The sequence below is a fragment of the Rhinatrema bivittatum genome, chromosome 1 (assembly GCF_901001135.1).
Source record: "Rhinatrema bivittatum chromosome 1, aRhiBiv1.1, whole genome shotgun sequence".
Lineage (NCBI taxonomy): Eukaryota > Metazoa > Chordata > Amphibia > Gymnophiona > Rhinatrematidae > Rhinatrema > Rhinatrema bivittatum.
In genome coordinates, this window is record NC_042615.1 from 60,140,596 (window position 1) to 60,154,797 (window position 14,202).

General features: G+C 48.0%; 1 protein-coding gene across 1 annotated transcript in view; it reads left to right on the forward strand.

Annotated features, from left to right (window-relative positions):
- The first annotated feature begins 1,440 nt into the window (after positions 1–1,440).
- Positions 1,441–14,202, forward strand: part of TRIM2 (tripartite motif containing 2) — a 231,841-nt gene continuing 219,079 nt past the window's right edge. Inside the window, exon 1 of the mRNA XM_029609266.1 lies at positions 1,441–1,826. The gene's annotated coding sequence lies outside the window, so the exon portion shown is untranslated. The remainder of the gene's footprint in view (positions 1,827–14,202) is intronic.

A 14,202-nucleotide genomic window follows, 5' to 3' on the forward strand; every position in this document is an offset into this window, starting at 1 on the left:
CCAGGGGAAGGGGGGGGGGGGCCTCCACTTCAGGGCCACTCTCCCCGGAGGCAGACAGGGGGGAAGGAGGATGGGGGGGGGGGGGGGGGGGTAAGGCTGGTGGAGGAAAAGGAGGGGGCAGGGGAGTTGCTGGATGCCCGCAGGGAGCTGGCACCCTACACCTCCTCCTCTGAGAGGCTTGTCATCTGTTGGTCTCCTCCGGCTGGGTCTCACAGCAGCGCCAACGACGATGCATCTCCGCCTAACCCCTAGACGTCAGACAATACGAAGACAACAAGGAGACAATTAAGTAGTCTTATACTACTATGGATTGCAAATAACAGTAATTTTAGCCGAAGGATGGTACTCTGAATTATATAAAAAGACCGTTTTTGGGGGGGGGGGGGAGGGGAGAGGGCCAGAACCGAGTAACCGTCCCTGAGATGGAGAAAACCCTCACCGAAGGAAAGCCTAGACAAGAAAATTAAAATTAGGATCTCTTTTCTTTTTATAAAGGACTTGCCCGCGCACGGACAATCTGCCAGCTCTCCCTCCTCCGCAGCCGGCCGGGTTCGTCTGGCAGGGGATCTGCCGCGTCACCGAATGGCTGCCATGGCAACGCGCTTGCGCCCTAGTTAGCCTCAGCGATGCAGGACGAGCCTGCACCGCCTTACATTTATCTGGTAGACCCACATATAATGAACCATAAGACAGTACCACAGATTGTTAACACTGTACAAAATAAATCATATGGTAAAACCTTTTTCAGTGGTCTAATGAGCTTAAGCTTACTTATAAAAAGCAACTTTGGCCACCTGACAAATTTGTTTTCAGTGTCAGTTGTGAGTATAAAGTGACCCCTAGATGTAGAATTTCTGAAAGAATAGAAACTGAAACTCCTTCCAAGCATACTTGCTGTCTCTGCCACTTCTCTGGTGGTTGTTTACCAACCCAGAGAATCTTAGATTTCTTGATTTCCAGAAATATATGGTTTTTGGACAACCAGGCTTTTATCAATGAAAAACATACTGTAATCTTTTATCTGGTACCAGAGTTGTAATAAAATAAAATGTATAATAATTGATTATCAATAAAATGTAATGTGTTGCCCGTATGTATTACTGTTTGGCATAATACACTTTTTTTTCTTTTAGGGGGCGAGGTCCCTTAATTTTAGATATAAATATTAGGAAAAGGTCTAGCGGTAAATATGAAAGCCAATTTACGCTAGTTTAAGCGGAGCTTCATGCTATGTACAAAACAACCCAAAGAAAGAGCCCCAAGAAGTTTGCGTACACGCTTCAATTCCTTTGCCTTCCTTTCTTTTTTGTGTTTTTTCCTTTGTGTGACAGGCATCCAAGTTACTTGGAGGTGGAGCCCTTACTTCAGCAGGGGGCTCCCGCGCTGCACTCGGTGATGCAGGGAAGCGTCAGCAGCTGGCAGCCGCCGCCGCCTCAGAAGCAGTGTAGGATGTTAGCAGAAACGGTTTCATGAATACCGCCGAGCGCAAGCCAGGCCGGACACTTCTGCTCTTTGTTACAGAGTTTCTGGGGTAGCGCTTTTATCTGTGTCCGCCGTGTGGGCTGCGGCTGTTTGATTGCAGCGTCCTAGCCTCTCTCCACTGGGCGTGTTTTACGTTATCCCCCACACTGCTGAAGCTGCCTGCCTTGAACCGGTGCTGTGCTCAGTCGTTGTACGGCAGCAGCAGCATTCATGCTACCACCGGTGCAGGCCGGGAGGACAAGTCGCTAGTGGTGGTCGGGGGAGGGGGGGCGCGGGGGTCAGAAATATGAGGTGAGCAACCCGGCGCCCGTCGCTCCCAACCGAGCTGCAATAATGGATCGGAGGTAAGGAGCCAATGAGCGAGAAGCTTCTGTGTGACGCTTGGCTTGACTGACCGTTCTTATGGCTGTAATGTTATGATTATGATGTCACAAAGCGTGCTGCAGATTCTTTTCTCGAACGACGGCGGTCGTTTTGTTTTGTTTTGTTTTTTTTTGGCTCTAAGGGTCGTCGTGGGGAGTGGGCGAAGGAGAAGAGAGCGCAGCATTTTGTGACAGAACGCGAGAATGTTGGTTTTGGGGGAAGGCGGTCGGAATATTTTTAGGGAACCATTGCGTCTTTCCCGTGAGCTTCAATGCAGAGAGAGGTTTTCAAGCCAAAAAGGAAGATAAGCTTTCCTAGTATTTTTTTTTCCTTAAAAGAATTGAGGCCTCCATCTTCCTTCTGTCGAGCCAAGACTAAGCAAGAGTCGTTTGGCTTCGTAGGATGAAAATGCCACTGAACCCCTGAATTTCCCTGGGATGGGTTGGGGAGAGGGAGGAGGAAGAGGCATTGTGACTTGAAATTGCTTTAGACCCTTTCCTAGCGAGTGCGGCAGATGGGACGGGGGCGACCTGCTTCGGACACTGCAGCGGCAGCCTTGCCTGTAACCGAGCTGAGCAGGGCAGTGTTCGAGCAGCTCTTTGAATTAGGCACGCTCAGCAGGATGTCTCGACCAAGGGCTCGGTGTGAGTAAAGGGATCGGAATCCCTTTTTTTTTTTTGTTTCGGATGGATGCTAGTTGATCCCCCAGGCAGCGCAATTTAATTAGCATGTGAAACGTACTTAAGTGGCTTGTAAATAATTTGAATCTGGCAGACCCTGCAAGAGAGGGAGAGAGACATTTTTTCGTTGCTTGGGAGGAGTTTTGAATTTCATTCCTTATATTCCTAAGAGAGGAATTAATTAGAGTTTTTGTCATGGCAAAGGGCGTGAAATGTCAGCCCTGTGGGGTGGGTGGGGTAACAGCAGCGGCAGTTAGCCCTGGCACTATACAGCAGAAGTTCTGAATGCTTGCACCCGGCCAGCACAAATCCTCCGGACGGAATGACTGATACGTGCAGGCTTACAGAGTGCTCTCTTCATATAAACTGTTGTTCCTTGCTTAGGGTGTCTTGCAGTTAAGCAAGTTACACATTTAATAAATCAATAATTGTTGTGCATAGTGGTGTTTAGTTGCAGGTGTAACGGTTATTACTGGAAGACTGATATGGGGGGGGGGCACTGTATTTTGGGGCAATGTCTCCAAATGAAGTTGTTTTGCACCTTTGGAAAGAACCTCATCGGTAAAGCCAGGATATGCTGGGAATGATCTCAAACTCTCAACTTTACTGCTAATGCCCTTAATTCTTGCGAAGTGCCAGACTCCCAAGGGTGACATTAACTTATCAAGGTGCACTTGGAAATGCTTCTTAATCAGCCTAGTGGCACCCAAATATAATTGGGACTGTTTCTGCCCCATTTTTTTGGGTCTCTGATTGCATCTCTTGGTACTTAAGGATCTTTGCTTTCTCCATATGATCCACAGAATAGTCATTGGGTACTGAAGTCGCCAACAGCAATGCTCTTGTGTCTTTCTCCTTCACCATGATATCTGGTTCTCTAGCATCGATCTTCCTGTGGGTGGAAGAGGAATGTCCCAGGTGATTGCTACTTCTTTGTTCTGTTCTGTTAGGGCTGTGTTCCCAATATTTGTTTGGTACATCAATGTGATAATCTTTGTATGGCTTTCATCGACTAAGCAGTGCCACCTTGTTATGCCTTTCTGTATAAAGGGCTTCTGATATCAGCACGTCGCATCCAGCGATGAGATGTGTACCTGTTTCCAATTCTGTTCCATAGAATCTGCATTTATCTGTTTGCAGACCCTTTTCTCTGCTGGCTATGAACCAGCTAGTCCACAACGCATTATCCTGACCTGTACTGCAGTTATCAGTCTATCATCCATAGGTTTCAGTTCATCTCTTCTTTAGCACTGCTATGTCAAATCTTTTTCATTGCTAGCTCAAGGCGAGTTACATGCAGGTACAGTAGGTATTTTCCTGTATCCAGGGGGCTTACAGTCTAGCAAGGTGACCACATTAGGCATCTAACGTGCATTATGGCGCTCGCTATCACCTCGATGGAGAACTATCATGGCAATATTGCGCGACATACGCAATATTTTGCATCTCCCCGCCCAGATACCTTTCCCCTATTACAATGACCACCTTGCATGCAAATGCAAAGAAGGTCATGAATAGTTAATTTCATGTTAATATTTTTTTCATGGCCAACCAAGAAGGTGGTCAGCTGCAATAAAAGAACACCTAATTGAAATGCATTAGATGTGCGGCGAGAGGGCCGAGACTCTAACGTAGGTCCCGAGGCTCCTGCTGCACATTTAAAGCGGCAGAACACCCCTTCTCCCCCCCCCCCCCCCCATCTCAGCCAGGGGCTGCCAGTGGAGGTGGTCATGACTTCCTGAAAATATAAAAAATCTAAAACTTCAGGCATGTTGTGATGGCCTCCCCAAGTCCATCATGAAGATCCCCCCAGTCCATTAAATAAACTTGAGGCTCTGGCCCTCCTTTCCCACCCTCCCTCCCCCCCAAGACCAACATTGAGCCCCCATACCCCTGCATCCTCCCTCCATGCTTGACCCCCCCCCCAAACCTGTCGAGGAATCCTGCATAGGGCCTGGGTGCACCCTTGTACCCGGGCCCGATAGGTGCCATCTTCCAAAATGGTGCCGACCTGACTTTGCTTCAGCCATGTGAAATGGAAAATGGCACCGACCGGGCCGGGTGCAAGGGTGCACCCAAACCTTACCTGGGATCCCTTGATGGGGGCGGGGGGGTGGGAGACCTGCTTTTTTTGGGGGGGGGGGGAATTGGGGGCTTGAAGCTGGTCTTGGGCAGAAGAGGGTGGGAAGGGGGGCCGGAGCCTCAAGTTTATTTAATGAACTGGGGGGGTCTTCATAATGAACTTGGGGGGGGGGGGGGAGGAGGTCTTCATGATGAACGAGGGTGTGGGGGGCTGTCGCTGCGTGCCTAAAGTTTTATATTTTTTACATTTTCGGGGAGTTGGCTGCCTCAACTAGCGGCCCCGGGTTGAGACAGGTGTTGGCACTGACCCCCGCTCAACCTCCCTGTTTGCAGCTTTTATTTTTTGAGCCAGCGGCTCTTTAAGGCGATAGCAGTCTCGTGAGGTTGGGGCCACCATCGCGTTAAAAGGCTGCTTGACATGTTTGGCTGCGACACAAAAGAACACGCCATACGGTCGCGATGCTTTTATGGGGGAGGGGCCCCACTATCACAATGACAACCCGCTGTGTTCTTGGACCCCCCCTCCTGCAATAAAACATTACAACTTGGTGAATCTAGGGCTACGTTTGTACTTGAGGCAATGGAGGGTTACGTGACCGAGGTCATTAGAAGCAGCAGTGGGATTTGAACTCAACCCACTACTCTAATCACCAGGCAACTCTTCCACTCTACTACAGTATTTACCAGTAAGAGATCATTGACTTAATCATATCCTTAACTGGACAGGCATTATGAGGTGGTTAATTTAATTCTGATGCATTTATCCAATTCAGGCATTACACCAAGACTTTCCAAACCTTTAGTCAATATGACCCCATTTTAGCACTTGAAAATTCCCCTGACTCTAAAAGATGACCAAAACAAAATATCAGGGGTGCAGTCCCCCTCTAACAATCACTCCAGCTGATCCCGTCTATCGTCCTTCACCATCTCCAATTGATTTTTTCTCTAAAATTTTACTCCCTACCCCTCAACCTTCACCCCGTCCAGAAGACTCCTCTTAATCTCCTTCTTTCCAGAGGATCCATCTCTCTCAACTTCCATCTCCTCCAGCTGATCCCCTCTTCAGTCATCAAGCCCTTCTCACCTTCCTGACCCATCCCCTCCAGCCCTTTTCACATCTCCCCAGTTGATCCTCTCACCCAAGCCCTAAAACCCCCATCTGATCCTTTGTCATTCCCTTCCTCCCTCTCGCCCAATCCCCTCTCCCCTCCTCCGCTTCAACCCTGCTTTCACACCTAGCGCTTTTCTTGCATTCCCAGTCTTCCTTCTCTCATTCCCCTTTTTCTCTCCTCACAACCAATCTCTCTCTGCCTGATCCAACCCTTAAAACCCTCCTGCAGCTGCTCCCTTTAAGCAGTCCCTCCTCCAAACGTCACCCTGCCTGGGGTCTTTAGGATCCAAGCCAACGATGAATGACAGCTGGTGAGAAGAAAAGGCAGGCTGATAGCAAGGCCAATATTCTTCTCTTGAGTAAGATGAGTGGTGGGTGAGCAATGGCAGTGCCCCCACCAGCCCATGCACACTCTGCTCTCCCCTTCCCTCATGGCTGGTTCCAAGCTTGGCAGTGATCTACAAGTTTACAGGCCCTGCCGTGTCCCCCGATCTCTCCTTATGCCGGATTTCCTGTTACCACAGATTCTCATGCGAGGTCAGGGCCACTGCAGGGCCTGTGAGCGCAGGCTGACTTCCACCACTAATGGCGCTGCTGCTGGGGCCTGAAGAGTGCAACTGTTTGAAGCACTGGTGACCCCAGCTGAAGAATTTGTGACCCCATTTGAGGCCTCAGACCAGAGTTTGGGATAGGGGTAGTGGAATGCCATTTTGTTGGGTGGGGCCATTCAAATTTCCCCCAACTCCACCCCCAACCATTATTCTCTTACATATACTGGAGTAAGGAGGGTAAGAGATCTGGGTAGAGGAAGAGAGGATATCATGGAGTACTCCTAGGGGAATTCTGCACACACAAGTTTAAAATTCTGCATACTTCTATATTGGTCAAAATAACACAATATACATCAGTCTTTTGAGTAATTAACTTAAAATATAATACAGAAGATTTATTACTCAAAGATGTAGACTTTTAAATATTTTGAGCAGAATTCCCCTAGAACACACACACACATGTAGGCTCTCTGTCCCTCTCCCACACACCCACTAACTCAGTCTCCCTCTCTCTCTTGCGCACACACATGCCCTCACACAGACCCCTCTGTCGTCTCACACCCTCACACAGGCTCCCTCTGTCCTCTACCACACACACCCTCACACTGGCTCCCTCTGTTCTTTCCCACTCACACAGGCTCTCTCTTGCGCACACACATGCCCTCACACAGACCCCTCTGTCGTCTCACACACACACATCCCCTCACACAGGCTCCCTCTGTTCTCTCCCACACACACCCTCACACAGGCTCCCTCTGTTCTTTCCCACTCACACAGGCTCTCTCTTGCGCACACACATGCCCTCACACAGACCCCTCTGTCGTCTCACACATACACATCCCCTCACATAGGCTCCCTCTGTTCTCTCCCACAAACACCCTCACACAGGCTCCCTCTGTTCTCTCCACACACCCATTCACACAGGCTCCCTCTCTCGCACACACACACACATGCCCTCACACAGACCCCTCTGTTGTCTCACACACACACACACATTCCCTCACACAGGCTCTTTCTGTCCTCTCCCACACGCCCCCTTACACAGGTTCCCTGTCTCTCATGCACACACACCCACATACCCATGACGTAGTTCAAAGCATGATGCTCAGACCTGGCAGGAGAGGAGGAGGAGAGAATGAAGCCTTTGAAGCTCTGCAACGCTCCTGTCTCCTCCTCCTCTTCCTGTTTTATTTAATCACTGTAAGTGAGCAGATCTAGGGCGGGCAGGCAGGCAGTCCAGGAACAATAAAACAAGTACCGTCCCACTGCCACCAATCTTTTTTTTTTTTTTTTTAGAAGATTCTTCTTCTGTTTCAATTTGAAAGCGGGATGGGGAGGAGTCAAATCAGCCAAATTTTGGGGGGCCATGTCCCCCTCCTCTGATGCTTATAGTTTGGGAAGCCCCACATTACACTTCTTAGACTGAGGTCATCATCACTTGACTAATGCAAACCCATGGTACTCACTGCAGAAATCATTTTGGTGCATAATTAGGTGGCCTAACCCAGTGGACCCCAACCCTGTCCTGGGGGCCCACCAGCCAGTCGGGTTTTCAGGATATCCACAACGAATATGCATGAGAGAAAATTTGCATGTTATGGAGGCAGTGCATGCAAATTTTCTCTCATGCATATTCATTGTGGATATCTTGAAAACCCGACTGGCTGGTGGGCCCCCAGGACAGGATTGGGGACCACTGGCCTAACCCCCCTGGAGTTTACATATCCTCTATAGGGAGCTGGATCAGCTAGAACTGCTTCTTGAGAAACACATGACTTGCCAGTTTGCGAGCTCTCTCTACTGAGTGCACAAAGTTTGGAGCGCGCTCAGAACAAACCATTAGCAACCCCCGCATGGAGGTGCAGGGCCAAACCATGCGTTACATGAGCTAAAAGAAAACTGTGTGGATAAAACTGAAAAAGGGACATTAGCCAGGGCCTAAAGTGAAATAACCGCTTCTCTTTGGGGCAGGCACTCACACTAGCAGAAGTGGCACCACTGGGCAGTGCTTGCTGACATGCAACAGTCTCTTGTTACATAAGCGCTTGACAAAGGCACTTTTTTTTTGCAGCAGAATTATCATTGTGCAGTGCATGCTGTATGTGCAACTGTCTATTTCTGTCACCTTGTGCTTCTCCAGATTCATCTCATTTCTGTGTGTAAGGACCCCATCTTTTTATTTATTTATTTAAAAACATATTTATATTTTGCCACTTCTATGTTCAGAGTAGATTAAAGTACCACAGTACTACTCATAATATATCAATTTATAAAAACCGGCAAAACAAAAGTAAAGCATATAATTAGTACGTTATCTGCTGAAATACCTGTGAAATGCTTTTAGCCTTTTTCTAAAGCTTTTCAAATCCTTCTCAGCCTTCAGCTCCCCCTGGCAGAGCATGTTCCACAGTGTAGGATCAGTGTAAAAGACTGCTCTCAAGCAAGTACGCTGGAGTTTATAATCCAGTAGGCCAGGATAACGAACTGATTCGCCTCGGAGCATCCTTCCGTCACGCTGCTGTCAGGCAGCTCCTGCCTGGCAACCGTTCTGCCAGCTGTTCTCACCAGCAAATGAGACAAATCCAAAGAAGCATGAGGTGGCATTGACAGGTAGCCGTACATGCAGCGAGCTCTGCACGGTAGTGACAGCTTTTGCTGCAAAAAGTGCCTTTTTTCATGACTTTACAGAATGGTAGACGATTGCACATAGAGCAATTCTGCATTTCTGGCTCTGGGATCTCGGAGCCGATGGACTCTGTCACCTAGGTGCCGTGGTGTACCTGGCTCCACCGAGACCTGAATATTGGGGTCCCGCACCCAGGTCCGGGACTACACTAGCACAACCCCAAAGACTGACACTAGCCATGGAAATGTGAATTAACTTTACCCCACCTCTCACTCAAGAGCTAAATTTTCGGCATTAAAACAATAGAAGTTAAACCTTCGGGGCTTCAACACATCTCTCTGCATTGAGGAATAATAACTACTGCCTTCATTAAGATAGGGTTTACATGAAGGAGTGCTAAATTTATGTACGCATTTGTACTCCTGTTTCTGCACATATTTTTTGAGCACTAAAATCCTTAAGTCACGAGTAAAGTTGCGTGCACAAAAATATGTGCAGAAATGCAAGTAAAAATGAGCACTCGGCCTGGCGTACCTTATTATACCAGTCCCTGACTTATTCCATCTTTTGCTGTGAGCTTTAATTGGCTACATCAAATCCTTTTTTTTTTTTTTTTATCGCCTCTTTTTTTTTCCATAAAATTATATTCAAAGTGAAGTGCAACAGGTAAGCAGTCCCAAGGTGATATTTATATATCGCTAACTGGAACCTGTTGAAATTCTCCGGCAGCCCCTATTTGCCATCTTCTCCAGGCCACCCCCAGCACCCCCACTTATTTCAGCCTTCCCATCCCTAGCACACTCTGATTCCCCCCCCCCCCCCCATCTCAGCGTCCCAGCCCTAGCGTTCCCTTCTCTCCTGCTTAGCTCCGTCCTAGCCCACTCTTTCCCCCATCCTGACCCCTCCCCAGCCTGGACCCAGTATTCTCTGACCCTCTCCTCCCTAGTCCAATCCCAACCTGGACTCCGCTCCCTTCCTCAGAGCCAGCGCAATCTCATTTTCCATTCCCCAACGCGACCCCCCAGCTCTCTGGTTCCCCCGTACCTGAGCGCACGCCCAGTCGCCCTCCCCAGACTGATTTCCCCATCCGCCCCAGCCTGATACTCTACAGAGCCCCTCCCCGGTCCCAACATAATCTCAGCTCTGGTCCCGTGCCCGACCTGTCAGTCCTCAGTATCACTTGCCTTTCAGTGTTTCAGTCCCTGCTTTTGTAGGGAAAGGGAAAACTGGCGGCCAAGAGAAGAAGAGCCAGGCCACAGCAGTCACTGGGCTGGCACTGGAGGGAGCAGCAGGAGTGGTTGACAGAGCTCCTGCTGTAGCTGAGGCAGGCTGGAGAGCAGTGGGGGTCGACGTTCTTGCTCCCACTGTATCTGTGGCCGGGTAGGGAGATGCATGTGCATCCCACCAGCTGTATTGGCTGGTCAGTGGTTGGTGGGGTCAGCTGTATCATTTATATATTTAGATATTGTAGCTAGAAGAGCAAAGTTTAAAAAAAAATATATAATAATTAGCCTCTAGTGTGCTTGCATGAGGTAAAAGTAAAGGTTAGAATGCTTCCAAGAACGGTGTAACGGGAATCTTAAAATATATTTTGCATGTGTCGGATATGGAACAACCCAGAAGCCTAAGGTACAGCATTGTACTGAGCCTTGGGTTGTTCCGTTGGCGAAGTCCTCATGGTTTCTGAAAAACTTGAAGCTGGTAGCCAGTTTTTACAGCACGTTCACGGAAATGAAAGACCGCATTATGGGGAGATTAAAATGCATCGCGTTAACTTTTTGAAGCGCATGTTTGGAAACTGTCTTAGATTGCAGGAGCGTTTTATAAAGATCAGCTCGACGTTGAAATGGGATAATTGGATCATTTGATATTGGTAAAGGGTTCATGAGAAATGAGAGGATTTTCCTGTCCCCTGATGCAGGCATTGTCTGTCGAAATGCTGCGGTGTTGGGTTGGATGGAATTGACACGCCAAGCTAAGAAAGAACTGCAAATGGAGTATTTTTTGGGACAAAAGCATATTGTGAAGTCGCAATCGAGAAGTCACAATAAAAAAAACCAAACAAACTGAGGAGTCCACTAAACGTCCTACTGAATATGGACAAGTTATCCGGCTAAAGTTAGCTGGATAACTTGTTCTGGATATTCGGTGGGATAAATGTCTCACTGAATATCCCCAATTAAAGTTATAGCTGGAGAACTTTAAACATAACTGGACATTCGCCGGTTATGTATAAAGTTAAAGTATAAAGATAACTTTTTATATCTGACTCTCGATATTCAAAAGGACATAAGCCGGTTAAGTTCGATCCATTACAACCCCCCCCCCCCCCCCAAATTGCAGGCTGGCAGACATAAACATGTCTCTCCCACCCGAACTGCAAAAGCCCTGTGGGGGCCGACCTTGCATTCTCCTCCCCAGACCGGTCCGGTTTTAGGGTGTAAAAAAATATTAGGGCCGCAAGACCAGTGGCAGCTATTCCCCCTCCCCCCGCTCACCGTATTTTAAATGTGAGGATCACGGGTCCAGCCTCCCAGCCACCCTAAACCTTTCCCTACAACCCCCGCCCAGTACCTTCACTGGTCTTATTTCTTCACTCGGATTGGGGCAATCCAAGCCAGGTGCATCTGACATCGAAGTTTCAAATCTGTGCAAGTGAAATGGTTTGCAAGCTCTTTGCACTTTTGTTGTTCAATCCTCAAATCTGGCCAGTAAAGAATTATTCACTGGGCTTGTTTCTGTGCATAGTAGTCGGGGGAAGATCCTGAAAAGATGTTCGGTTTTTCTGTGGACTGTGCATCACCTTCACATTTCAGAGGTGGCCATTAATATAAAAGGTGGGATTCAAGATGGCAGATGAGTGAGCCACACTAAAGCAGAGTTGTGTTGTCAACATCTGTTTCTTCTTTACCTTTTTAGTTCCAACTGTGCCTTATGGGCAAGAAACAAATAGGGGAGAGTTTTGTGTGGCATCCCCCAGCCCTCAGATTTACTTGTGGTTTAACAGACTTTGATCTCTGCCTTCCTGCTGCCCACCGCACAGGCAGGGTCTGTAGCAGCACTGGAAACTGAGGGTTCACTTACTAGTTCCCGAATGGATATCTCCCCGGGTCTGGATCCACATGCTACTCCTAGCTCCGGAATGGATATCTCCCCCTGGGTCTGGATCCACGTGCTACTCCTAGCTCCGGAATAGATATCCCCCCCTGGGTCTGGATCCATGTGCTACTCCTAGCTCCGGAATGGATATCTCCCCGGGTCTGGATCCACGTGGTACTCCTAGCTCCGGAATGGATATCTCCCCGGGTCTGGATCCACGTGGTACTCCTAGCTCCGGAATGGATATCTCCCCGGGTCTGGATCCACATGGTACTCCTAGCTCCGGAATGGATATCCCCCCCGAGTCTGGATCCACCTGCTACTCCTGATCAGGCTGTTCGTGGAAGGAGTTCTGCGCTGTTGATGGCCTTGGCTGCAGATATGGAACTCGAGAGAGAGAAATGGCGAGAGTAGAACAGCAATGTGAGATTCTGCTGGCGCAGATGGGAATGCTGAAACAGCCTCAAAGCCTGGTTCTTGGGGTGAGTGATCTGTCAGTGTGTTCAATAGAGATGTGCATCATTTTTTGTGTTCGTGTCGTTCTTCGTTTTTCGGCCGCCATGGAAAATGTCGTTTTTTTTCGGTTCGGGTCTTTTTTTTCGCAAAAAATCGATTTTTAGTTAGCGCACACTAACAAAAAACGTTAGATTTTGTTACTTTTTGTTAGTTTTTGTTAGTGCGCGCTGACGGGAGTGAGCGCGCACTAATGGGGAGTTAGCGCGCACTAATCGGAAAAACAAATTTTTGCGAAAAAACGGGAAAATCCTGATTTTTTTCGGGCTCCCTGAAACATGCCGAATTGGACAATTTCGTTGCAATTTTCCAATTCGGCAAAAACGAATGCACATCTCTAGTGTTCAACTCTCCTGTGTGATGTTAGCCCCCATGCTATTCTTGCTTTGGTTAAGCCGAAGGTTGTTAGCCTGGATGTTATCTGGATTGCAGAGGTTTCTCTGCATCAAGGCATCTGCTCTTTAGCAGTTTTGACATCATTGGGAAGCACGGGGGTAACCTGCACAGAGTAGCATTTACTACCCTTAACAGAAGACATTGGATTACTACCCTTAACCAATAAGCCTCGATGCTTTTGATGCAACTGCAACATTGCTCTCTGCTTCAAAGGAGGATGTGGGGGTGGAAGGAAAGAGAAATTTAGATTCAGAGACAACCAACACGAGCTATGACATTTTTACAGTCTGGAGTACTGATGCGCAGGCATTAAGGAAAAAACACAGGTCTGCATCTACGGCCAAGTCCATAAGCAAAGCACGTCGAGCAAAACTTACTGATACATGGGAGTAACCTGCACGGTGCGGCAGAAATGACCATGGGAAGCTTGCTGGGCAGACAGGATGGACCATCGGTCCTTTTCTGCCGTCCTTTCTGTGTTAATTCTGTCAGCAGTATCAGGCTCAAGAAGAGAAAATAGAGGGCCAGACGCAGGAAACCGAATGGATCTCTGGGCATCTTGGTCAGTTTTCACTTGTCCACTCATCTGCAGTCCAAGACAAAATGGTGTTTGTCCAGAAATTGAAGAATTTAGAGACATTTACAAGATTTCTAAACTTAAGGTTGATGAACTTTCCAAAAACATTCAGTGGCAGTTTCATTTGGATATGTTTTAATAGATGTTTTAACTGAAATTCCTATCGATGCTATTATTGGAGGCGAGACTGGATTTGACTTCTCTTTTTAGAGAGATCTACCACTGAGGATATAAGGAGAGCAACGTTATTAATATCCTTTGTGTTTGCTTGGGACAGGGATTCTATGATGTTGCCTTTTAGTTTCTTGGTGGGAAGAACTGGGTTTTTCTCTGGACGTATCTAAAACGATGCAAGGGCATGGGAGGAAATGTTTAGAGATGTGACAGGAGGTTAGGTGCACAAATTGTAATTGGATAGCCCTATAAATACCTGGTTACATTTCAGGGTATTATCTTTTATATATATATATGTTTTGACTCCCAAGGGATTTCTTGCCTTGTCTGTCAGCCGCTGTGCTGCCTTACCTGTAACATCAGGACATCTGCTGCCTCTTAGCCCGATGAGACTTTCGCATCCCTGCCCCTCCTTTTGTCATCTTGGGTGCCGGGTTACGAGGCGGGTACGGATGCCGAAGGTGCCGTGCACCTTTCTCACTCCCCAAAGGAGTGTGCCCCTTTGTGCACCCATTCAGGCGCCAGTAAGAAGTTTAATTATAGTG